At 47.5% G+C, this 25,448-nt stretch overlaps 1 non-coding gene across 1 annotated transcript; it reads left to right on the forward strand.

Moving 5' to 3' along the window:
- The first annotated feature begins 24,672 nt into the window (after positions 1 to 24,672).
- TRNAT-GGU (transfer RNA threonine (anticodon GGU)) lies at positions 24,673 to 24,744 on the forward strand. The gene has a single exon. It is a non-coding gene; the product is annotated as a tRNA-Thr (tRNA).
- Positions 24,745 to 25,448: the final 704 nt, after the last annotated feature.

Consider the following 25,448-nt stretch of genomic DNA (forward strand, 5'->3'; position numbering starts at 1 on the left):
AGATTGTGTGCGACGTCATGCGGAACGTTGAATTTGTAGCATTTACCAAAGGTAAGACTTCTGCTATATTTAAGTCGTTCGGAATGGCCCCTGGTGTCCCACTGAAAAGTGTTCCCCCAGGAAACAAATCAGTGGTGGAACAGTTCTGCCACATGGGGGAGCATTCAGTTTCTTTCTTCTTTTTTTTTTACAGGAGGGTGAGATTGTGTTCCATGCACTCCCACCTTCCTGCAAAATAAAAATGAATGCCTCAGACCTCATTGCAGCATGGCAAAGCACCATGAAACTGAATGTGACATTCTTTGCCCCCTCTAGGCCACTGTTTACATGGGCCTGTTAAGGGACAGGACTGTTGGTCCCCGCAGCAGGTAACAGAACATGTTGTCATGTCCCCATCACCAGAGGCTGCATCTGCACCTATGCCAGAAGCTTACCTGCCAGGCTCCTCAGAGCACGAAGATGAGGAGGAGCTGGGGCAAAGCAGCAAGATGCTGCTGAATGAGAAAAACCCTGAAAGGGCCACACAGCCAGGTAGACACTATGCCCTCTACGCCAGCATCATCTCATCCAGAAGCAACACCTTTTCTCAATTCAGACTCGTCACCAGAGCGCAGAAGGGAATACAGAAGGAGCAATTTAACAACATGCCGTCAAAGTGCCAGGCTCAGAGCATGGTATGAAGCCAGATGAGGCCCAGCTGGGGCTGACTTAATGAACAGTGACTGAGCTCCCAGGTGCAGCCACTTAACTCCTTAGCTTAGGCTGCACTTAAGCAAGGCTGGGATGGCTCTAAGCATGGGTGCAACCTGTGTACAAGCCATCACCTTGACTCTGGTTCCTGACCTGCCTGTACTTCAACAAAGCTCTGCCCGACTGCTTCCCAGCTTTGTGACCTTGGATACAGCTTCTTGGACTAAGATTAGGTATTTTGGACTTGATTTGACTCTAACTTGGCTCCTCCAGTTGTTGACTTCGGCTTGTTTACTGACTCCCCCTTCAGCTCTCCCTTGGAATTTGTCTGCCACAGCTACTGATAAGACCCGGACTGGACTCTTGACTCTGCTTTCTGGTATCTGATTTGAACTTGGCTTACCAGCCAAGAGTGTGTTCATCTGGACTGTTCCTGCATGTGCCTGGTTAGGGCAGCACACATGTATTCTCCCATTTTCCTTTAGCCCAGGCCCACTGTGGACCTGATCCGCAGCAGGCCCAGAAGGAGGCCCACCCAGTAGCTGCATAATGTGGAACATGGGATTTGCCCTTCCTTATGACTGCCCACTCAGCCTTTTCTGCCTGTGCAGAATTGGCCCTGGAGTAACAAGAGGATATACACACTGTTTTTAATGTTGCCTTACACTCCCCGACGCCTTCATTCTTAATGTCAAAGTTGCACATTGAAGCAGGACCCTGTTCAGCTGACAATATTTGCTCTCCAAACTCTGTGCCATTATAAATATTAATGAAGCGTATTTAGAAGCCATTTTGATTAGCAATTTCATTAACTCTGAATAGGCGACCAAAATAACTTAATGTCAACATTAAATTTAACTTTATCTTGGCGCGCGATCATTGCCACGGCGTCCCAAGAAGCCTTTAATTAAAAAAAAGCCAACCCATTAAATGAAAATAAAAAATATTAGTCACTTTTAATTCTGACCTACTTCTCATTTCACGGCGTCAAAATGGGGCTAATTGAACGGCACGGAATTGTTTGTTTCTGATGCACGCTTCGCGGCTTGGAGTTCACCAAGACTGAATATTAATAGGAATCCAAAGTGGAATTCATGTCTATATAAGTGGGGGAACTCAAATTGCAACTTGGTTTTTCGGGTGGTAGAATTAACCCATAAAAGCTATCTTTTATAGGACTGCCAATTCCAGGTTGGTCAATTTCTGGAGATTTGGGGGTGGAGATTTGGGGAGAGGGTGGAGCTAGTGGCAGACCAGGACCTCACTGGTGCACAATCACAGGGAGATGAATAAGGTATCACAGTCTCCAGCCTATTCAGTTCAGGAGAATTAGCAAGGTTCAACTCTGATTGTCATTGAAGTTGCACCGCTGAGCCTTTAATTCAAATCCTGTGCTTTCCCTCTGTACTGTTAAAAAAAAATCCAAAATTTTCCTTTGGAATTGCAGAGTATGTGTTCTGCATGAGAATTATGTATATCAAAACAAATGTATGAAACAAAAAGCATTTCTCCTCAACACTCCCTTCATTATAAGGGCATTTCTGCACCCATTAAATGTAATGAAATGCTTATTTGATGTAGTCGTTATATTCCGGGGTAACGCTATTTTTACTGATGTGCGGAAATTGCCTACGTTTTAAAGCACTATCCCTAAAGTACAATAATAATTACTTCTGTTGGGGTGCATGTATGTTAAACATTCTGGATATCAAATTTCATATATAATCTTGGTGCAGTAGTTAAGAGCTGCGGCCTCTAATCTGGAGAGCCGGATTTGATTCCCTCCTCCTCCTCCCCATGCAGCCAGCTGCGTGACCTTGGGCTATTCTCAGTTCTCTCAGAGCTCTCTCAGACCTACCTGCCTCACAGTGCAGCTATTATGGGGAGAAGAAGTGGAGGCAGTTATAAATTGCTTTGAGACTCCTTCGGTTAGACAAAGCGATGTATACAAAACAATTCTTTAAAAATACAGTAATACTTCTGCGGGGTTTCATTTATGTCCAACATCTTGGATTTCAAATCCATAACTAATCTGTTGTGGTATATCTGTATTATTGATTTCATGTGTACTACATATGTAGTATGATATATTTTTGCCACCTCAACCTGCTCAGTGTAACTTTTAACAATAATATATCTTGATTTCTGGATATGATGCTTAAGAAATAGTGATTATAATAGAATAAGAAAGCCTTTTCCTTGTAATTGCAACGTAAGTGATAACTTTGTAATTTACATATATTTGCTAGAGAAAATCAATTTTTATTTTTATTTTTTCCAGGTTCTTTTCCTTTTTGTACCTTTTTCTTTATTTTTATGTCCTTTTTCTGCCTTGTATGAGTTCTTGTTAAATTTTAGATTTTGTCTCTTAAAAATCTTTCAATAAAGTTTATTTAAAAACTGAAATAACATATAAGTAATATGTCAGCACAAAAAGAAAATCTGTTCTATATCTCATAGTAGCTTTTACGCCCTGCTTTTCACTGCCTGAGGGAGTCTCAAAGTGACTTACAAGAATCTTCCCTTCTTTCTTTCTTTCTTTCTTTCTTTCTTTCTTTCTTTCTTTCTTTCTTTCTTTCTTTCTTTCTTTCTTTCTTTCTTTCTTTCTTTCTCCCGTACCCAGTGAGGCTGAGAGAGCTCTGACAGGACTGCTCTGTGAGAACAGCACTATCAGGGCTGTGACATGCCCAAGGTCATCCAGCTGACTGCATGTGGGGGAGGAGCGGGGAATGGTAACCCAGCTTTCTGGATCAGAAGCTGCCGCTCTAAATCACTACGCCACGCTGGCTATTTCTGATCCGAAACCACATCTGCGTATATTTATACGAAAGATGTTCCCTTTAAAACTTATTCTCGTTCTGCTTCCACGTTTGGATACGTTTGTGTACAATATTTTGAACTTTTCCTTCTACGTTTTGTCTCCTGCTTGCATAACACACCCTCCACCTCTCCTCAATACACATTGCATTTTCAATTAAAACACCACGAGCATTCCGAGAGCAGCCTTTGATTTCATGCCTTGATGGCTGTAATGCCTTTGCCGCTTCCACTTAATTAGGGAGTGCGCAAATGTTTGCACAATGAGAAGAAGAGACAAGGTTGACATTCTCTGGCTTTTCCTCCCATCCTCACCCCCAACAAACATGCACCAATGTACCCCCACATTGCTTTGGGAAAAGAGATGATTGCCATACAGTGGGTGGCAGAAGCTGAAAAGGTGAACTTAAGACCACAGGGTGTCTGTTGTGAGGAGAGGAAAGGGAAGGTGACTATAAGCCGCTTTGAGCCTCCTTCAGGTAGGGAAAAGCGGCTTATAAGAACCAACTCTTCTTCTTCTTCTTCAGTAATCTCAGGGCTCTCTCAGCCTCCCCTCCCTCACAGGGTGTCTGATGTGGGGAGAGGAAAGGGAAGGCGATTGGAAGCCGCTTTGAGCCTCCTTCGGGTAGAGAAAAGCGGCATATAAGAACCAACTCTTCTTCTTCTTCTTCTTCTTCAGCAATATCAGGGCTCTCTCAGCCTCACCTCCCTCACAGGGTGTCTGTTGTGGGGAGAGGAAAAGGAAGGCGACTGTGAGCTGCTTTGAGACTCCTTCGGGTAGGGAAAAGCGGCATATAAGAACCAACTCTTCTTCTTATAAGTCAGGACTTTGCAATTTAATCTGGCCGGGGAAGAAGGTGAGAGAATTTGGAGAGATTAAACAATGGGTACCCCACGTGAAAAGAAACACTGGCAACTTGGCAAAAACAAAAGCGAGCCAAATGAGGGACAGTGCACATTGCTTTACCCATCACAAACTTAACTTAGCGGTTATGAAACAGGTCTTGCTATCAACTGGCACAGCAGACCCAATGCCACAAAATGGAAGTCATCAGTCTATTCTCCTTTTCACAAACCTGGAGGGATGAGCCATTGGCCTAATCCAACATGGCTTCATATTTTGTATTGTATTGAGCCTCGGGGCAGGGCAGTATATAAAGATAGATAGATAGATAGATTAGATAGATAGATAGATAGATAGATAGATAGATAGATAGATAGATAGATAGATAGATAGATAGATAGATAGATAGAGAATTTGTTCTTATATGCTGCTTTTCTCTACACAAAGGAGTCTCAAAGCAGCTTCCAATCACTTTCCCTTCCTCTCCCCACAACAGACGCCCTGTGAGGGAGGTGAGGCTGAGAGAGCCCTGATATTACTGAAGAAGAAGAAGAGTTGGTTCTTATATGCCGCTTTTCTCTACCCGAAGGAGGCTGAAAGCGGCTTCCAGTCGCCTTCCCTTTCCTCTCCCCACAACAGACACCCTGTGAGGTGGGTGAGGCTGAGAGAGCCCTGATATCACTGCTCGCTCAGAACAATTTTATCAGTTACGTGGTGAGCCCAAGGTCACCCAGCTGGCTGCATGTGGGGGAGTGCAGAATCGAACCCAGCATGCCAGATTTGAAGTCCGCACTCCTAACCACTACACCAAACTGGTGTAGTGGTTAGGAGTGCTTCCTATTGTGAATGTTTCATGCTGTTCACCACCATGAGCTGCTTGGAAGGGCAGAATACAAATCCAACAAATAATAATAAATTAAATGAGCCCTTGATATTGGATAGTATGTGTGATTGACTGACGACACAGAGGCAATATGGAGAACTGTACTTTCCCTGTGCTCGTTCTTCTCCCGAACACTGAGAGTTAAAGAAGCTCTGGCAGTGTAGATCAGAAAGACAGGATGCTGTTGTGTGTTATGTTTAGAACAGTAAAGTTTTTATGGAAGCTATACACATAGGCCCGCCTGAGTTATTTCCAAATACAATATTTCAAAACTCCCTGCAGTCACCTGTCTCAAAGCAAGGTCTCGTCGTGTTCTCCTGGAATTATACCTGATCATCAGAGAAGAGAGATCAGTTCCCCTGGAGGAAATGGGCGCTTCTATCAAGTCTGGGAGAAGCAGAAGTCCTAGAGTGCTATTGCTATTTCAATATTTGGTTAATATAGCAGTCTGCCCAGTCATAGAAGCGTGATAGTGCGGTAAATAAACCTCCCAAAAAATATACTGCAATATATATTGGCCAGCTTGGTGTAGTGGTTAGGAGCACAGACTTCTAATCTGGCGAGCCAGGTTTGATTCCCTGCTTCTCCTCAACATGCAGCCAGCTGGGTGACTTTGGGCTTGCCACGGTGCTGATAAAGCTGTTCAGACTGAGCAGGAATATCAGGGCTCTCTCAGCCTCACCTCCCTCACAGGGTGTCTGTAGTGGGAAGAGGAAAGGGAAAGGGCATTGTAAGCTGCTTTGAGACTCCTTCGGGTAGAGAAAAGCGGCATATAAGAACCAACTCTTCTTCGTTGTCGTCTTCTTCTTCTTCTTCTTCTTCTTCTTCTTCTTCTTCTTCTTCTTCTTCTTCTATATATAAAATTTATTTAAGTAGATCCAGTTTACCTACAGATTGTAGTTCTAAGGAGTGAAAGAAGTCTATTCCATCCAGTATCAGGTATGCGGAAGTATGAAGGCATTTTCTCTACAGGAAAGACCTGCAGAGACAAGTGTCTCCATGGAAGGCCATGTAGAGAGAGGGAAAGGACAAAGATGGAAGGGGAGGGGCCAGAGGGCAATTAAGACAAGGAGATAAGAACTTTATCCTCTTTGAGTGATGCATCGCATCCAAAGTTCTCGTATACAATTATATCCCCACTTAGCTTCATTTGCTCCCCAAATCTGTCTCTTACCAAGCACCAACACCAAGAATTACTCAAGCCAGAACCCTAACACAGACTTCTAAGTGGTCCTCTCACACTTGTAGTTCTCTCTAAACAATATAACGTACAGACGTACAAAGGGGAAACAATTCCCAATACTGAAAGCCCCTTGTGCGGGGTTGCCATGTTGGTTGTGACTTGGTGGCACCTGTATATGCACAAGATAATTTTGAAGCATATGTGGACTTCCCACTCAACATAGGCATTGCAATATCATGGGATGTCATGGGAACGTTAGTGTGGCATTGGTCTAACATCTTAATGAAAAAATGAAACTGAATCCTATACTGACTGCAATCTTATGTATGAACATAAAAACACCGGTACCATGTTGGATCAGGCTAATGGCTCATCCAAGTTCAATACTCCATGTTACCCAGGTACCATCAGGAGGTCCACCAGTGGGGCCAGAACTCCAGGAGCTCTCCCAGCAGCTCCAAAAAGACAGTTAGCCGTTTTAGTTGCCCTTTTTGTCATTGACCGTTTATGCACTGGGAACTTCACTGCCCCAGCTCCCGTACAGGAGCACAAATCTGGGGCAGATGAGGCACACCAGGCCAAATGCTCCCCCATGCCGGTGCAGGAAGAGGTGGGGCAACCTGCCATAACTAAAACTTCAGCCTGTAGCCTGGCATGAAACCTCCAGTGCAAAAACGGTCATTGTGAGGCAGTGCCATGAACCCAGCATGCTTGGTACCGTGTTTTTAATCTGGCGAGTCGGATTTGATCCCCTGCTCCTCCTCCAGATGCAGTCAGCTGGGTGACCTTGGGCTAATCACAGTCCTGATAGATCTGTTTTGTCAGCGCTGTCTCAGCCCCACCTCCCTCACAGGTAGGTTGCAGGCAGTGGAAAGGAAGGTGATTGTAAGCCACTTTGAGACTCCTTCAGGGAGTGAAAAGCAGGGTATAAAAAACCGACTCTTCTTTTGACTTCACACCATCAAATTAGTCAAAGGCAGGAAAATATTCTTCACCTCTGCCACCGCTAATTAGTGTGGCAGGAAGAATAAAACCAAAGCATCCAAACAAATCTACTAATTGCCTTTCGGGCATCTTCATTTTGCCAACAGAAGGTTCCTTTACAATTATCCTCATCGGAGCGAAGTGCCTGGCAAATACTTTAAGGCCATTTTGTTGCTGATGTTCCTTTCCACAAAGAGAAAATTAAGTCAAGCTGTTCCAGGTTATTGAATAATGGTATGTTCTGGGATCGCTTCTTTCCTGTATCTGCTATGTTTAATCAGCTGCCAGATCTGCTTCTGGGAATGTACATATCACGGCAAGATAAATGGCAAGTCGGGTGCAAGGTGTCATGTCCAAGAAGAGGCATTTGTGAAAATGACCTTTATTTATGGAGTTCATCTTTGACCACCTTTTGACTGGAACTGCTGTGCAAGGCAGTTATGATGATCTTATCCTCTCCCCTACCTCACACAAAGGATTATCTCTTTGTCTCTTCTGACTCATGCACCTATTTTCTTCTTATTAGTTGGCCTTTGGCTGTCCCATCCAGTTGCATTATTTGTTCCACTTAATATTTCTGGTAAGGCCTTGGAGGAGGAGCATGTCTCACTCAGCGCTTAACACCCGCCCCTGAGTGTCTCCTCCAACCAGCTTGCCTGTCTGTCCAGCAGCCAGCCAATTGCCTTCTGTCCCCCAAGCCTGACCACCCCATCCTCCTTCCGCTTCCCTCTGAGGTTCAGAGGCTGCAGATCCCTGCTGCGTGAGAGCTGCCTCTGCAGGTGAGTTCCCTAACAGCTGCCTGCTGCCTTTCCGGGTCCTGGGGGGAGGGGGAGGCCATCCACAGAGTTCTTCCACCACACCCCAATTTAGTTCCCACTGTATTCCTGAATGCAATGGGCTTGGCCCGTAGTTATATGTAATTATTGAGGGAAGAGACGAAGTCACCCGCTTATATTTTCTTTCTTTCTTTCTTTCTTTCTTTCTTTCTTTCTTTCTTTCTTTCTTTCTTTCTTTCTTTCTTTCTTTCTTTCTTTCTTTCTTTCTTTCTTTCTTTCTTTCTTTCTTTCTTTCTTTCTTTCTTTCTTTCTTTCCCAGGTCAGATCACAACAACGGGTTTTAAAAAAATAGAAGTTTAAAATATAAGATACATTAAAATCTATCAATATTGGTACCCATTTCTCCAATTATCCCCCATGTACCCGGAAATTAAGATGTTTACTACTATTAAGCAGGGAAAGGTCAGGTGGAATCAGGGGTGGGATGTATGAGGTGAGCTGATAAAACTGAGGTAACTTTTTAATCGCACTAAATTCAAGATCATTTGTTGCCAATAGGTAAGTGTTTTTGCTTTTTAATAAGTTCTTTGGCACTTTGAGGAGAAAGGCCTTAATTTCAGTGTCTGCATTAACCAGCATAGATTCTTAAGTTTTACCGACTCTTAAGGTTTAGAACAGGGGTAGTCAAACTGCGGCCCTCCAGATGTCCATGGACTACAATTCCCAGGAGCCCCTGCCAGAAAACACTGGCAAGGGCTCATGGGAATTGTAGTCCATGGATATCTGGAGGGCCGCAGTTTGACTACCCCTGGTTTAGAAGGTTGGCACAGACATCCTAGTTTCCAAAATCCTTCTCTCTTCATAGATTGGGGCTTATTATGCACGTATCTGTTTTCAACGAATTCGCCAACCCTTTTAAATTGTCCCTTTAACAAACATTTTTAAAACTTTCCCATTTGTGAATGAGCTGGTTGGTTTCCCCCCCAGCAATTATGCACCTTAAAAAGTTCCTACGGTAACTCTGTGAGGGAGACGATAGTTTGAGGAGGGAATTCCATTGCTAGGCAACATCATTCACATTCCAGCTAACTTGGTCCGCAATTAGCATTTCAATTCCAGCCAGCATCTTTAAGACAGAGAGCCTTGGTCTGAGGCAATCAAGCTATGAAGGACAGATATCTGGGAGAAATTGCTCTAAAGTGGCTACCAGAGAGAGCCACCTGGAGTTAAGGCCAAGCCCCTTCCTGCCTAGGAAAAAGCCATGCAGAACACCCAGGCTGCCTTTGGACTATTATGGCAATGGGGAATCTGAATCAAATTGCATGTTCACCTGATCGCTGATACTGAGGAAGCAGAAATCAGCAGCAGAACCTCGCGCCTTCCCCCCCCCCCCTCGGGTAGATCATGGTGTCGAGCTTAAGAGCGGCAGCCTCTAATCTGGAGAACTGGGTTTGATTCCCCACTCATCTTCCACATTCAAGAACTCTCTTGTCACTAATTTTGTCTGTCTTGAAGGTGCTCCTGGACTCTGGCTCTTTTCTACTGAAGAAGTGAGCCATGACTCACCAAAGCTCCTCCCCTACCACAAATTTTGTCAGACTTGAAGGGGCACCAGGATTCTGGCTCTTTTCCACTGCTACAGACAGAATAACATGGTGACCCATATAAACCTTTCAAATAAACTGTCTTTCCTCGCATCTCTACCAATCATACAAACCAATGTAGCGTTCCCAGCATGGAGGGCTCCTGTTTTTGAGCGCTGGCTGATGCTGTCTGTAATTGGCGATCCCATTTTGAGCTGAACCTTGGAGACTTCAGCAGGACTGAAGACATGATTTTGAAACAAAACAAATACTGAGCTAACTCTAGCTCTGAAATGTGTTTTCTAGGAGGGGAAGGGGATGATGCGCAAATGCATTCTTCAATGAGGAAGTATTTCGAGAAAGTGAAATGAGCATTAGAGTGGTTTCTCAGTGGAACAGGCTTCCTCGGGAGGTGGTGGGTTCTCCATCTTTGGAAATTTTTAAGCAGAGGCTAGATAGCCATCTGACAGGGAGGCTGATTCTGTGAAGGCTCAAGGGGGTAGCAGGTGACAGTGGATGAGCGATAGGGTTGTGAGTGTCCTGCATAGTGCAAGGGGTTGGACTAGATGACCCAGGAGGTCCCTTCCAACTCTATTATTCTATGACTAGTAAAAAAAGCCCATTGTAGCAAGAAGACAATGGGCGCTAGCAGGCGGGGACCAGAGTGAGGGGCAGGCGAGGGACAGAGCGAGGGACAGGCTACCTGAAAGAGGAGGCCGGCGGCGGCTCCTCGGCGTCTCATGGTTTTTTCCAGGGAGTCCCAGGCGTGGTGCGCTGGGCTGCGGCGGCTCCTCCGCGTTTTTTTGTTCTTCTGCGGCTTTCCCGGCGGCTCCATTGTGTTCTGGGGCCATGAGGGCAGGGAGCCCCCAGCAGCTGCGCTGTGTGTGGCTGCCGGGGCTCCCAGGGCGGGGGCTTGAAGCGGCGAGAGGCTGCTCCTGGGTTTTTTGTTTTTGTTTCCTGCTGCTTCTCGCCGGCGCACCGGCTTGAAGGGGCAAAAGGCTGCTCCAGGGTTTTTTTTTCTTCTTCTTGGTTCCATGTTGCGGCTGCCGGGGCTCCCAGGGCTGCGGCGACTGCCGGGGGCTCCCTCGGGGCCTCGGAGGCTGTGGCTTTGGAGGTCAGGTGAGCGGCTGGAGTCCTGTTCTTTTCACAAGTGGCTGGAGTCCTGTGTTTGCGGCGGCGGTGGCGGCCTGACGCGGCCAGAGGCGCTTCGCGCCTCTCGCCGCATCAGGCCGCTGGGCAGGGAGCCCCCGGCAGCCGTGCTCTGTGCGACTGCCGGGGCTCCCTCGGGGGCCGGTCTGACGCGGCGAGAGGCGCTTTGCGCCTCTCACCGCGTCAGGCCGGGAGCAACTGCAAGCCACGCTGCGCGCGGCTCGCAGTTGCTGGGAATCAGAGGGACCAATCGGCAGGCGCTTTGCGCCTGCCGATTGGTCCCTCCGGTTGTCTGTCATGAGGAAGGGTCCAATCCGGACCCTTCCTCATCCCGGACACATCCCGCCCCAGAACCCCTTACTCTTTTATTTAGTCCGTGGCGCCCGCGGCGCCACGGGCGGTGTACAGATTCTATGATTCTAGGAGGTTTCTGCCTGCCACCATGTAGCACAGAGAGAGACAGACCTGAGCATTATCAGACACTGCCTTAGCATCAGGGATGCCACTGTTTGCCCGATCATGAGCACGGGCCAAGGTTTCCTGAAAGAGTTGCCGAGGGAGTGGGGACTCTATCGAGATTTGCTGGATTTTGCCTCTCATCTTGTTCATTGCCATTCCAACATCTGTTTTCCGAGAAGCGAGCAGCCTCCGAATGAAGCCTTGAAATGGCATCTCAGCGTTGGCCCCTCAGCACCAGCGAGTGCTGTTTTCTCCAGGGGAACAGATCTCTGGAGATCTCCGGAGACCAGTTGCAATCACCCGGAGGCCAGCGACTCGAGCTGAAAATCTGTTCTTTTGAAAAAGGAACGATGGAAAAATGCGCTTTTGCTTTTCAAAGGCGCAATAGCCTTTCAAGGGGCGTTTTAAATTCTTTTCCCATGTTCAAATGATGTTCCCCGTTTTCTGATCCGGTCTTTGGCTTCCTATCGCCTCCTTTGTGGCCACAGGGAACAGTTTCTCCCTTTCTTCTTTTCTGAAATAACATCACTGGAATATTTTCCACTCGATAAATCCTACCAAGTTCCGTCCTTTCTTCTTTCCCCATCGAATGTGGCTTCTAGACCTTTTTATCGTCCTCATGAAAGCTTGCCTTGGAATTCTCCCTTCTCCCCCCCCCCCAGTTAATCAGCAGCTGTGACAATGGATCTCATTCAGACAGTCAAAGCAGGCATGGGGGGGGCATTTTAGCAGCAACTCCGAAATAACACAAAGAGAGCAAAAGAGAAAATCTAATGTACTGGGAACTTACTGTTGGGTATATGTATTGGTTAATGTAGCAAAAATGCACAGTAAGGAAGGCGGGGTATCACATGCATTTAAACACTCCGCAATCCAATATATTGCAACAGATAAAACCGTCCTTTTATTGAAGCTTATTCACGTTTGTAGGCATTTTTGTAGCAGCAGAAGATAAACAGAAGGCTAGGGTGGCCCGCTGCAGGATGGGAAGTATCTGGAGATTTTTGGGGTGGAGCCTGAGGCGGGGTATTTAAATATGCAAAGGAGCAGAACGCTGGCTGCTTCAAGAGTAAAATTGCTTTATTACGAAGAAAAACTACTTTGTAAGTGAGAAAGGAGAGGGTGAGTGTCCTAACAGTCTAACTGACTAATGTTCTTTGCAGGGAAAGTAGGCCAGAAGTGCGCTCAAAGGAGCAGGAAGTGTCCAGTTCAGCCAATCAAGAGTCAGGAGACAGGAAGTAGGAAAAGAGGGGGTTTTTTTGTACCCTGCTTTTTACTACCCAAAGGAATCTCAAAGCAGCTTACATTTGCTACTCTCCTGAAAATACCATTTTCTCCCTGTGAGCTGATCCGTGTTGCCTAGAAACCAGCTGTAAAATCTCCATCTACAAGGTGAAGCTTGGAGTTCACGCAGCTGGGTGGCCCGAGGTTGGACCAATGGCGGTATGTACCCCAAGCGGTTATGCCAACTTAATGAAGGTATTAAGCATCTTCATTGGGGCCAACAATGCCCTCCTGCCTGTCAATGGAAAATATAGTTAAAAGCCAAAACAGATAAGAATAAACAACCTCCAACCAACCCCCACCCCACCCCACCCATGCCGTCCAATGGCTGGAAATGTCACCTCCCACCATAGATGGGGTGGTTCAAGGGGGGAGCCCAGTCAAAGTTCCGCCACCCAGCCTCAACCAAACACCTGGTGGAAAAGCTCTGTCTTGCAGGCCCTGTGGAAGTGCAAGAGCTCCATCAGAGCCCTCAGCTCTTCTGGGAGCTCATTCCACCAGTTTGGGGCCAGGACTGAAAAGGCCATGGCCTAGTTCGAAGCCAGGCGTACCTCTCTTGTGTTGCCCACACTCCAGCATCTATATGATGTTGTGAATGTACACAGTAAGTTAGGCTGAGACAGATGAAACTGTCTGAAGGGCTCAGGACCCAGCCAAGACCCAAAGTCCCAACAATTTTACCCAATGGTGACCCTCCGTCCTCGATCACGGAGAAAGGAAACAAACCAATGGAGGGTTGTCCCCCAGAGCCCACGTTGACGAGGCAGTGAGCAAGCAGCTCATGATCTACCATGTCAAACACTGTCATGAGATCATCCATCAGGGTGACCACAGCTGTCTCCACCCCATGGCCAGGCCAGAAGACAGATTGGAAGGGATCCAAGGCCGATGTTTCATCCAGGAATGCTAGAATTTGGTCTGTGGCAGCCCGATCAACCACATTCCCCAGGAACGCAAGATACGAAACGGGACGGTAATTGGCCCCATATATTTACAGGCAGATCTTAACCACCATTAAGTTTCTTTTGACATCCCAGAACCCTGATATAATTGAACCAGTAGCAAAGTTTTTATATCTTGCCGTGATAAATCGTGAATGTATTATGTCTAAAGCATGATCTTTGCCTTTGTTCTCACTAGCAGTGGATCCTTTTGCACTTTCCCTTCTTATATTGTACTTTTATATGCTATTAAAGGCTTGTTGTTGTTGTTGTCTAAACCATCATTAAGATGAACATTACAAGTAACGTTTAAATTCTGTCTCCGGGAAATATGCAACTACATATATGAATTCTCTGTGGAGCTTCCCAATGTGGACAATTCTACCTTATCGCTCTGTGCCCTGCTGTATTGTTCTGTCCCCTCCTCTCCTCCTGTCACTCACGAGCTGTCCCTCCTTCCTTTTCTTCTGGATGCCTTGATATTCCTAGAGCCTGTTTGCTTCTAGAAGATCCCACCAAGGCTTGGTCAATAGAAGGGTGTGTTGACCAGTGATTGCCCAATGGAACCTCTTCTGCTTCACCATCTCCTTCATCATCTTCTCCATCTCCATCATCATCATCATCATCATCATCATCATCATCACCATCTGTGCCTTCTATTTTTGAAATGAGTTACAGTTCGACATAAGAAAATTGCATCTGCAAGACGCTGCCAATTGCACCGTTCAAAGCTCATTGAATCCTCTGTAGAAGAATAAAAGCCACTGAAATCTATTCCAGAAACATCCAGTGTTGATGCTCTGCCTGTCCACGGCCTTAATCCCCACCCCCCTTTTGGAAGATCTCTAAAATACTATTTTTTCCCTTCTCCGTTGCTCTGGAGTAAACTCACATTTTGCTTATATCATTTGAAAACAACAGATTCGGGCTTCTGTTATGGAGCTGCCGTCGTCGTTTTCTGTCCGCCGCTGTCAAATCAATGCTCTTCTCTTTCCTGAGATTCAAAGTGTCTTAAAATCGATACGGCCAGGTAGCATTGTGAGACGCCCTCTCGAAAGCTGCCACGAGACACTAAACTCAATTAATAAAACTCTTTTGCTACACCTAATCCAGGCGGTAAAACTGGCAATTGCAATTATGCAAATTTACTCTCCGAGTAAGTACTCATAATACCAACCTCAGCAACAAGAATCAAGGTGGACTGGTGTTTTCCATAGAAAAAAATATGGGGAAAGAATCAGAGGGGAATGTTGTTGGAAATCAAAATTAATCAGGAAAGCTCACTATTTCCACTCACCTTCAATGAGACCAGAATGCAGGAGTTTTTGGACAGGAAGATGTGTACAATTCCAAATAAGCAACAATAACAAATTGATCAAGTTCCATTAATTTCACTAGTTTGGATAATGGACATAACAACAAATGCTGTTTGTTCATTTCCTCCACCCTAGCTTGATCTCGCCAGATCTTGGAAGTTAAGCAGGGTCAGCCTTGGTTAGCCCTTGAATGGAAGATCGGCATGGAAGACCAGGATCACTTCCGCACAGGGATCTTGCTGCCCTGACTCCCGTGTGGGAGCACAAATCCGAGGTGGACAAGGTGTACCAGGCCAAATGCTTCCCCATGTGTGAGCAGGAAGAGGTGGGACAACCTGCCCCGGCTCTAACTGCAGCCTGGCACGAAACCTCCAGTGTGGAAACGGTCCAGGGTTGCTACGCAGAGCCAGATGAAGGCTTGCCCCCTCTGAATGTCTCCTGCCTTGAAATCGCTGTAGGTGACCATGAGTTGACTGCATGTTGCCTGCGCTTTAGATCCCACTTGTTCTTGAGTTGTTAGTGGGACATCTTCCTTGCTCTATTCCTTTGGAGACTGGGATGAATGGATTATACAGTCAGGGAGTCATTCAAATGTCTGCTTCATTGCCCCAGTGATATCCAAGAATCCAGCCTGGCTTCTAGAACTCACAGCGCAATTTGGGTGTTGAAAATCCGGCTCCAACTAAACATTGGGAAGGGCTGTGGCACAGCGGAAGAGCATCTACTTAGCATGCAGAAGGCCGCCGGTTCATGCTGGGATGTGTAAGATCTGCAGTGTGCATAACTGGGCAGAATATGAAGAGTGGCCTGCAGGGGGCAGCGCAGGAAATGTGTATTTAGCATAGTTAGATCAGGAGCTTTCTGACACTTTAAAAATTATCTCCTCCAGTTTGCTGGTTGGCTCAATGTGAGTCTTCCTTTGAGCACACTTTCTCTTCGCTTGCCTCCGGAACAGACAGAATAACTGCAGAAAACAGACAGTTCTCTCCTCTCTCTCTCTCTCTCTCTCTCTCTCTCTCTCTCTCTCTCTTGCCTTTCTACTCAAAGCTGTTTCTCTTCATAATAAAATCTTTTTAACAGCCTGCTGCTTCAATCCTTCTCTTATTTAAACTCTGTCAACCATTAAGTTCCTGGCATCTCTACTGTAAAGAATCAGGTGATGGGAAAGACTCTGGAGAGCTGCTGTCAGTCTGAGTCAGCAATACTGAATTTGGTGGACCCAGAGACTGAATCGCCATAAGGCAGCTTCATACATCTATGTGTCCACGTGGTGGCTGTTGGCATCTCTAATGATTAGCTGCCGCTTTCTCTGTGCTCTCGGTGACTTAGCTAAGGCATTCCTACAACACCCCTGTGAGGTTGGGCAGCGCTAACACATCCATGTCTCAGGCAACAAGCAGCAGCAGTGAAAGAGTGCTCGTCTAGCGCCGTCTTGATTGTGCTAGAACCCCTTACTCACATTCATGATCCTAACTGCAAGCTCACTAATATTTTGAGTTGGGAAAAGAGATGGATAAGGGAAGATGTGATAGAGGCTTATGAAATTATGGATGGGATAGAGCGATTTTGGTGCAAGATATTGGTGTCGACTTTCAAAGCCCTAAATGGTCAGGGACTGTTGTATCTGTGAGAATGTCTCTTCCAATACACTCCCCACAAAGAGCTAAGATCTAGTGACCAAAACTTGCTCAGGGACCCTGATTTCTAAAAGGTGAAATTGACCTCGACCAGGGACAGGGAAATTTTGGCCCTGGCCCCTGCCTGGAGGAATGCTCTTCCTAATGATACGGGGATATGCAGGACCTTGGACAGTTCCATCAGGCCTATGGTTGAGGCCAGAATTAACATTGAAAAGATGTCAGCCTTCCTGTCCAAAAGACCACCCCTTCCACAAAATCCCTAAGGACTCCATATGCCTTCTCCCTCTATTCATTGACTACCTAAAAGTTCATTGTTGGCCCTCCAATGGAACTGGTTGACCATTGTGTGAGAAGGGATGCTGGACTAGATGGACCACTGTCTGATCCAGCAGGGCTCTTCTGATGATCCTAGGATGACCTCAGTCTCTCTGCCCTGTTGCTGGACCTCCAGAGGACCTTGTTGACCACTGTATGAGAAGAGTTGCTAGACTAGATGGCCCACTGGTCTGATTCAGCAGGGCCCTTCTGATGTTCTCAGGAAGGCCTCGGCCTCTCTGCCCTGTTGGTGGTCCTCCAAAGGAGCTGGTTGGCCACTGTGTGAGGCAGGATGCTGGACTAGACGGCCCACTGGTCTGATTCAGCAGGGCTCTTCTTGTGTTCTGAGGAAGGCCTCAGTCTCTCTGCCCTGTTGTTGGCCCTCCAGAGGACCTGGTTGACCATTGTGTGGGACAGGATGCTTGACTAGATGGCCCACTGGTCTGAACCAGCAGGGCTACTATGGTTTTATATATTGAGTACATTGTAATGCAGAGTCCCATGTTTGTTGGCTGCCATATCTAAAAGAATCAGTCATGAGAGCTCCTCTATGAAGCATACCGTTAACTTGCTCCTACACACATGCGGTTTCCATGGCGTAGAACTTGGGGGGCAAGCCCTAATCAGGGAGCAAGGGAGCAATGACCAGGCTTGTTGGTGTCTTTCTTTATTGGAAGTGATATATCCTGCCTCGCCTCCAAGATCCAAGGCAGCTATAACCCTGGAATAAAACAGAACATAATACACGGAAAACTGAATGTCCTCGGGGGAAGGAATCGAAACAGTAGCATCAAAATGGAAATTGAAATTATAGTATTGGAATAAAACGCGACAACATAAAATCTAAGTAACCCCAACAAATAAATTATCCCCATTTCCTAGAGCAATAAAAAAGAACTTTGCTTCATAGCGCGTAAAGCCAATAAAAAATGTTTTCAATCGCAAGCATCTAAAATCTGGGGAACTGAAGGAAGAGGCAGTGCTGGACGCTGAGTTAACCACAGGCTAATCCATGGAAATGTCAGGACCATGTAGCTACATGCTGTTGAGACTCTATTTTGTGAGTCTTTGCTTTTAGGGCTTGTTTAGGTCTGTAGTGGTGGGGATGAGTATCTAGGGTTCAGAAGGTGGGGAGTGCGAGGGAGGTGGGGCTTGAGAGAATTGGACAACCAGTAGGCCTCCCGTATTTCAGAGTGGTTGACAATCACCTTCCCTTCCTTTCCCCACAACAGGCACCTGGTCAGGGCAGTGGGTCCTAGGGTTGAGAGGATCCTACGGTTGTCAAATTGAGTTGGGCTGCTGGTAGGGGATGATGGTATGTGTTTTGGGGGCTCCTCAATGTGCTGACATCATCCATGAGTGACATGTCGGAGGGGTTGACGGGTGACATTATGGCTTTTGGAGAAAACTCAATGGTAGAATTTGCCTCAAACCACAGAGCGTTGCCCCAATCCCAGACTACTACCTCCCTCAGTGACCTCCAAGTGCCAATGTCGCTCCTGAGTGACATCGGCAAGTTAGGATGCTCTTCTGGGTTTGGTTGAGATTGGGGCTGGGTGGAGTGCAGGATGAGTCCAGAATGTGGGGGACTGCCACCCAACCCAGTAGACCTGGTGACCCTAGAGAGTTCTGAGAAATGACTGGCCCAAGGTCACCCCTCAGGATTCATGTAGAAGAGGAGTGGAGAACCCAGTAGCATACGTAGCCATTTTTGCACTCAGGGCAGCTGGGTGGGGCTTGGTGACATGTGGGGAAGGGGCAGAGCCCCATAGCCACCCAAGAGAAATGCCTACACACTCCTTGGCATTTCCTACACACTGCCCCATTGCCTATGAGTGAAGGTGGAGGGGCAAGTCACCTTGAGCCACAATTCCCCTCATCGATCCAGAGTGAAGGCTGTGGGGGTTTGCGCTGACCCAGGTGGCCATCGGGTCATACAGCATCATGGGGAAGTGCTGTGCTCTACCTTAGGCCTGCAGTGTCTGGATGGACCATTGCTACACTCCACTGTCCTTCACCCTCAAGGCCAGACATTGGGAGCACCCAGAACAGTTGGCTAACCTCCTGTGTACATGGCAGGTCCCACTGGTGGTGGGCAATGCATGGGTCACAGCCTCTCTGGCACCCTCCTGCATCCAGGGCATGTGACCTGGCTGCAACCCCCTAGATATACCTCTGGGGTAATCAAACTTGGCTCTCCAGGTTAGTGTCCTCTGCTCTTAAGCTCTTCACCACTGTGGCTTCATGAACTTCGTAGGCCTTCAAAAGGTCAAAAACAGCACTGTGAATTGTGGCCAGGAACTGGCTGGCAGCCAGTGAAATCTTTCAGTGCAGGCATAACATGATTGGGACAGTCATTTTAGGATGCAGTGCTAAAGGGCCATGTTTGACATTCTTATAGATTTCCGGTATGGTGCGAAGCTGCCCCTTGGGTAGCCATTATGGGTCGAAGCGAGTCTGGGCCTGGCGTCTTTCAGCAAACCATCGTGAAGAAAGGTCCTTCTGAGGCCGAACTTGACAGGACCTGGGAAAGTGCCTTTTTATTACTTCAGGAAAATAAAAGACGGGGAAGTCAATCGAGAACCTCAAATGGGCAGCCAGGGAATACGATGTTTTCTTGTTAGCCCTAGAGCCGGCGGTGTAAACGCGAGCCATTCTTCTCCATTTGTCAGAGCGCCACTTTGGTTAGAGGCTGGGCCAGAAGTACCTAAGAAGCCCCGTTGCTAGAATGCAGCCGCCCCTGGAAGGCCAAAGAAAACAAAATGGCAAGCAACTGTGGGGGATTCTTGAAACTAGGGAGGCATTCTGAAGGACCTAGAGACTTGGGGATCCCCTTGAAATTACAGCGCCTCTCTAGACTTCAGACTCAGTTCCCCTGGAGAAAAGGGATGCTTATCATTGTACCTCACTGGCTTCCCTGTCCTCCCCAGGCTCCATCCCCAGATCTCTAGGAGTCTCACAACCTGGATCTGTCCATCTTAGTGGTCACGGGGACCTAACAACCCTAGAAGAAATTGCTCAGGGGACACATTCCCAGACCAGGTCTTCAAAAGTTCCACAGGGCCTGCAAAAGCAAGATCCTCCACCTGACATTTGGTTGAGGTTGACTTGAACCACCACTTCCCATGGGCTCCTCCCCCTGAGCCTCCCTCCTACGGCACCCACTATAATTCTGCCCAATCCACTGGGCTATCAGTAGGAGTTAATTGAATGTTCTCCGTATTTTTCTACTGTTCCATGTTGCTTGTTGTTTCACTTCATTATTGTCAATCTAAGCTATCTGTATTGGTTCTGTTCTGTTTTATGGGAACCGCCCTGAGCCTTTGGGCAGGGCGGTATATAAATATAATAAAGAAATAAAGAAACAAACAAAGGTGCTTGAAATCATTGTCATGTTGTGTAGATTTTTGTTGCTTGTTCTTCATTCTCTCCTTTAAAAAAATGTGCTTTTAAAAAAATGATGACTTAAATACAAAGTAGAGATTCCAGCCCAAGGGTGTGGCCTGGAGATCCCCCAGAATCACAGCTCATCTCCAGACTACAGAGATTAGTCCCCCTGGAGAAAATGGATGCTTTGGAGGGGGGACCCTTGTCATTGTGCCCCACTGAGGTCCCTGTCCTCCCCAGATTCCACCCCCAAATCTCTAGGAGTTCCCCAGCCTGGATCTGGCAAACTTACCCTCCCCACCTAGGGATGCCAGCCTCAAGGTGGGACCTGGGGATGCCCCGGCATTACACCTCAATCCCAGACTACAGAGATTGGTCCCCTTGGAGAAAATGGATGCTTTGGAAGTTGGACTCTGGGGTCTTGTACCCTGCTTCACTTCCATCTCCAAAGCTCCAGGTGTTCCCCTACCCATTTCTGGCAACCCTGTTGTTGTTGTTATTAGGTGCGAAGTCGTGGCCGACCCATCGCGACCCCATGGACAATGATCCTCCAGGCCTTCCTGTCCTCTACCATTCCCCGGAGTCCATTTAAGTTTGCACCGACTGCTTCAGTGACTCCATCCAGCCACCTCGTTCTCTGTCGTCCCCTTCTTCTTTTGCCCTCAATTGCTCCCAGCATTAGGCTCTTCTCCAGGGAGTCCTTCCTTCTCATGAGGTGGCCAAAGTATTTGAGTTTCATCTTCAGGATCTGGCCTTCTAAGGAGCAGTCTGGGCTGATCTCCTCTAGGACTGACCGGTTTGTTCGCCTTGCAGTCCAAGGGACCCACAAGAATAGTCTTCTCCAGCACCAGAGTTCAAAAGCCTCAATTCTTTGACGCTCGGCCTTCCTTATGGTCCAACTTTCACAGCCATACATTGCAACTGGGAATACCATAGCCTTGACTAAACGCACCTTTGTTGGCAGGGTGATGTCTCTGCTTTTGAGGATGCTGTCTAGATTTGCCATAGCTTTCCTCCCCAGGAGCAAGCGTCTTTTAATTTCTGTGCTGCAGTCCCCATCTGCAGTGATCTGGGAGCCCAGGAAAATAAAATCTGTCACTATCTCAATTTCTTCTCCATCTATTTTCCAGGAATTGAGAGGGCCCGATGCCATGATCTTCATTTTCTTGAACCCCCCCCCCAACTCTCTTTGATGGTCAGGGTCCCCATTGGCCACTCAAATAGCCAGGTATATGACTCCTCTCAGGTAGCATATATTATATATCAACATTTCTCAACCGAAACATAATTCAGGCTTCAAGAAACCCCAAAGGTGGTGTGATTGTGCAGAAGATGGTTGAGAAGCATAGCTATGTACAGGCCCACTTGGGGCTCCTCCCCGTCCCCCCTCCAGGTCCCTCATTGGCCATTTTGAGAGAGGGAGTGGCCATATCACCTGAGCAATGTTTAGCCCATTTGAAAAATATATTAAAAATTAAGTAACTCCTACCCATTTGGGAAGCCCTTCCAGGGGCCATCAGGAAACCTCAGGGTTTCACGAAACCCTGGCTGAGAAAGCCAGAAGAATGTTCCCCATATATGATGGGGGAAGAATAATAGGAAGGGAATCCTGACAGGCCCCCAAAGAATTCTGAGAAAGCTACAGGTATTGCTCAGACCAGGCCAGTTTGGTGTAGTGGTTAGGAGTGTGGACTTCTAATCTGGTGAGTCAGGTTCGATTCTGCACTCGCCCACATGCAGCCAGCTGGGTGACCTTGGGCTCCCCACAGCACTGATAAAACTGTTCTGACTGAGCAGTGATATCAGGGCTCTCTCAGCCTCACCCACCTCACATTCTTCTTCAAGGCACATCAGCAGCATGGTGACGTAAGACCACCGCTGTGCACTATTGATGCTGCATCGGTGACTCTGGTGGGCGGTTTGTCCTCCCAACTGTTCAGCTCCCCGGTGAAGAACTGGACGACAGCGCTGATCTGTGAGGGGAAAGATTGCTTCCCGATTGGGCCTTCCAACTTGGTTTGTCTTATGGTTAAGTCTCCCACCTTTGGGAGAGCCAGTTTGGTGTAGTGGTTAGGAGTGTGGACTTCTAATCTGGCATGCCAGGTTCGATTCTGCGCTCCCCCACATACAACCAGCTGGGTGACCTTGGGCTCCCCACGGCACTGATAAAAGTGTTCTGACCAAGCAGTGATATCAGGGCTCTCTCAGCCTCACCCACCCCACAGGGTGTCTGTTGTGGGGAGAGGAATGGGAAGGCGACTGTAAGCCGCTTTGAGCCTCCTTCGGGTAGGGAAAAGCGGCATATAAGAACCAACTCTTCCTCTTCTTCTTCTTCTTCTTCTTTCCCACGCACAGGCTTTGTGGCCCAATTAGAATGATCTAGGGCAGGGGTAGTCAAACTGCGGCCCTCCAGATGTCCATGGACTACAATTCCCAGGAGCCCCTGCCAGCGAACGCTGGCAGGGGCTCCTGGGAATTGTAGTCCATGGACATCTGGAGGGCCGCAGTTTGACTACCCCTGATCTAGGGCCTCCGTTCTTCTGACAGCCTCTGCTGACGCCTGCGCACATTTTTGTTCTGTCTCATTAGCTCCTCTGCATTCATCTCCCAGAGGAAATTCTGCCGCCATGATGCATCAGAGGGGGCTGATATAGCCGGCCCTCCCCGACAATGATAGGTATATATTATGCCTTGCCATCAGTCAGTTTATGTGTACCTGCGAAGAGTCATACTCAATAAACCAACATTTCTACTCAACAAACTCAGCTTTCTACTCAATGAACCAACATTTGTTTGTTTGTTAGTTTGCTTGAAGGGTGAGCAGGACAACCGAAGGGAAGAGTTCTATGCAGCTTGAGAATGATTTGAAACATTGTTAGAAGAAGATTTGGTTCTTACATGCTACCTTTCTCTACCCAAAGTGGCTTACAGTTGACTTACCTTTCCTCTCCCACCACAGACACCCTGTGAGGCGGGTGAGGCTGAGAGAGCCCTGATATCACTGCTCAGTCAGAACTGTTTTCTCAGTGCTGTGGTGAGCCCAAGGTCACCCAGTTGGCTGCATGTGGAGGAGGGGAGGGGAATCGAACCTGGCTCATCAGATTAGAAGTCCACACTCCTAACCACTACATCAAACTGGCTCTGCTGATCACCGGTAGGCCCTAAGGCTGACATCAGGTTGAAGTTTCAATATTTGGGCAAAAACCTGATAGGAAATTTGGATTGCACCATAGAGTTTTTGCCCAGCATGCCCCCACATCATATCTGGATCATGTGTCTAATGATGTGGGATCTCCCTCTTTTTCTGCATTACACCAAGCTGGCTGTCCAAGAGAGGCATGCCATTCAAGGAGAATACCTATAGACACTTGGGGTCATATAAAGTCTCCCGGTTCCTAGACCCAAAGTCCAAGTAGGAGGGCATTTGATGACTTTTTCCTTTCCTCTCCCTGTCTTTGCACAGCCGCAGTCCTGTCGGGTGGAAACCAGCCTCCGCTGAATTAAATGGACCGTCGATTTGGGAGCCAGCCCCAACCCAGCCGACTCCTCGAAGCATTTGGCAAATAAACAGAGACATTTAGTATAATGAGGTGTCATGGAAGGAAATTGGGGTGGGGGGAAAACTCATTTGCTATGGCACATAAACCATGCTGCAGAAGTTGGTTCGGAGCAATTGTGCCCTAGAAGAACGCGGCCCCCGTTGTTCGTGAACAATAACAATCATTCAGCACCAGCTTTGGTTGTTGCTTTCCAAGTTCCGCTCCAAGAGTTCTCCTGTTGTTCCAATTAGCCATTGTAAAAAGGGGAAGAAACGTTTACCTGCTTTCCCACTTACCTGTCTGGCATCTCAGCACAATAAACGTGCTGTTTGAAGCATTCCCCCTAGTGACTAGGGCAGGGGTAGTCAACCTGTGGTCCTCCAGATGTCCATGGACTACAATTCCATTCTCATGGGAATTGTAGTCCATGGACATCTGCAGGACCACAAGTTGACTACCCCTGGACTAGGGTTTCCAAGTGCCCACTGGCCACTGGTAGGGGATGGGGAGGTACAGTTTCTGGATCCTGGTTGGGGAACTCTTGGAGATTTGGGGATAGAACATGGTGGATGATAGGGACCTCTGTGGGGTACAATTCCATAGAGTCCACCCTCTAAAGGAGCTCTTTTCTCCAAGGGGACTGATCTCTGTAGTCTGGAGATGAGCTCTAATTTCAGGAGATTCCCAGACCCCAGCTGGAGGCTGGCATCCCTACCTGTGACCCAGAGTTTCCACTTTTAAGATGGCCATCTCTAGAGTCCATGGAGAGGATTCATGTGTCACTGCCACCTGCATTCTGCATGGAAGGTGCATTGCCATCAATGCAAATCAGAAGCTCTGTGCAGCCTGAATAGTGCTTGGAGAATATAGGGAAGCCATTGGGGAGTTGTGGCTCAGGGGTAGAGCTTCTGCTTGGTGTGCAGAAGGCTCCAAGTTCAATCCCCGGCATCTCCAGTTATAAAGAACAGGATTTAGGTAATGGGGAAGGCTTCCAGCTGACCCTGGAGAGCAGCTGCCAGTCTGAGCAGACAATGCTGACTGTTCTCCAGGGGAACTGATCTCTGTTGCATGGATATGAGCTGTGATTCCAGGGGAACCCCAGGTCCCACCTAGAGGCTGGCATCCCTAAACCTCAGTGGGGTAAATTGCCATGGAGTCCCCCCTCCAAAACAGACAGCCAAATCTGAACGGTAGTAAATTAGTACAAATTTGTAATGATTTTACTCTAATAATCACAATAAAAGCTTCTTCCTGGAGGCTGACAGCCCTAAACCTCAGTGGGATACAATGCCACAGAGTCCTCACTCCAAAGCAGCCATTTCCACCTGGGGAGCTGATCTTTGCAGTCCAGAGATGAGCAGTAATTCTCAGAGCTCTCCAGGCCCCACTTGGAGGTTGGCTACCCTGAGTTGTAAATATCCCTTCAGGTTTGGGGGTGGGCCTCAAAAGAATACAATGCCTCAGAGTCCACCCTCAAAAGCTGACATTTTTGCCTGGGGAGTTGATCTCTATGGTCTGCAGTTGAGCAGCGATGGCAGAGATGAAGGGCAGCCTGCAGACTGAGGCAGGAGCAGAGTGGCACAGGTGTATCCAGGCTGGGCAATGGCCTCTGGACAGGCCTTAACTGAGCCTGTTGTAGTGTTTGTTTGTACAACAGG

Source organism: Paroedura picta, chromosome 2 (genome assembly GCF_049243985.1).
Source record: "Paroedura picta isolate Pp20150507F chromosome 2, Ppicta_v3.0, whole genome shotgun sequence".
Taxonomy (NCBI): Eukaryota; Metazoa; Chordata; class Lepidosauria; order Squamata; family Gekkonidae; genus Paroedura; species Paroedura picta.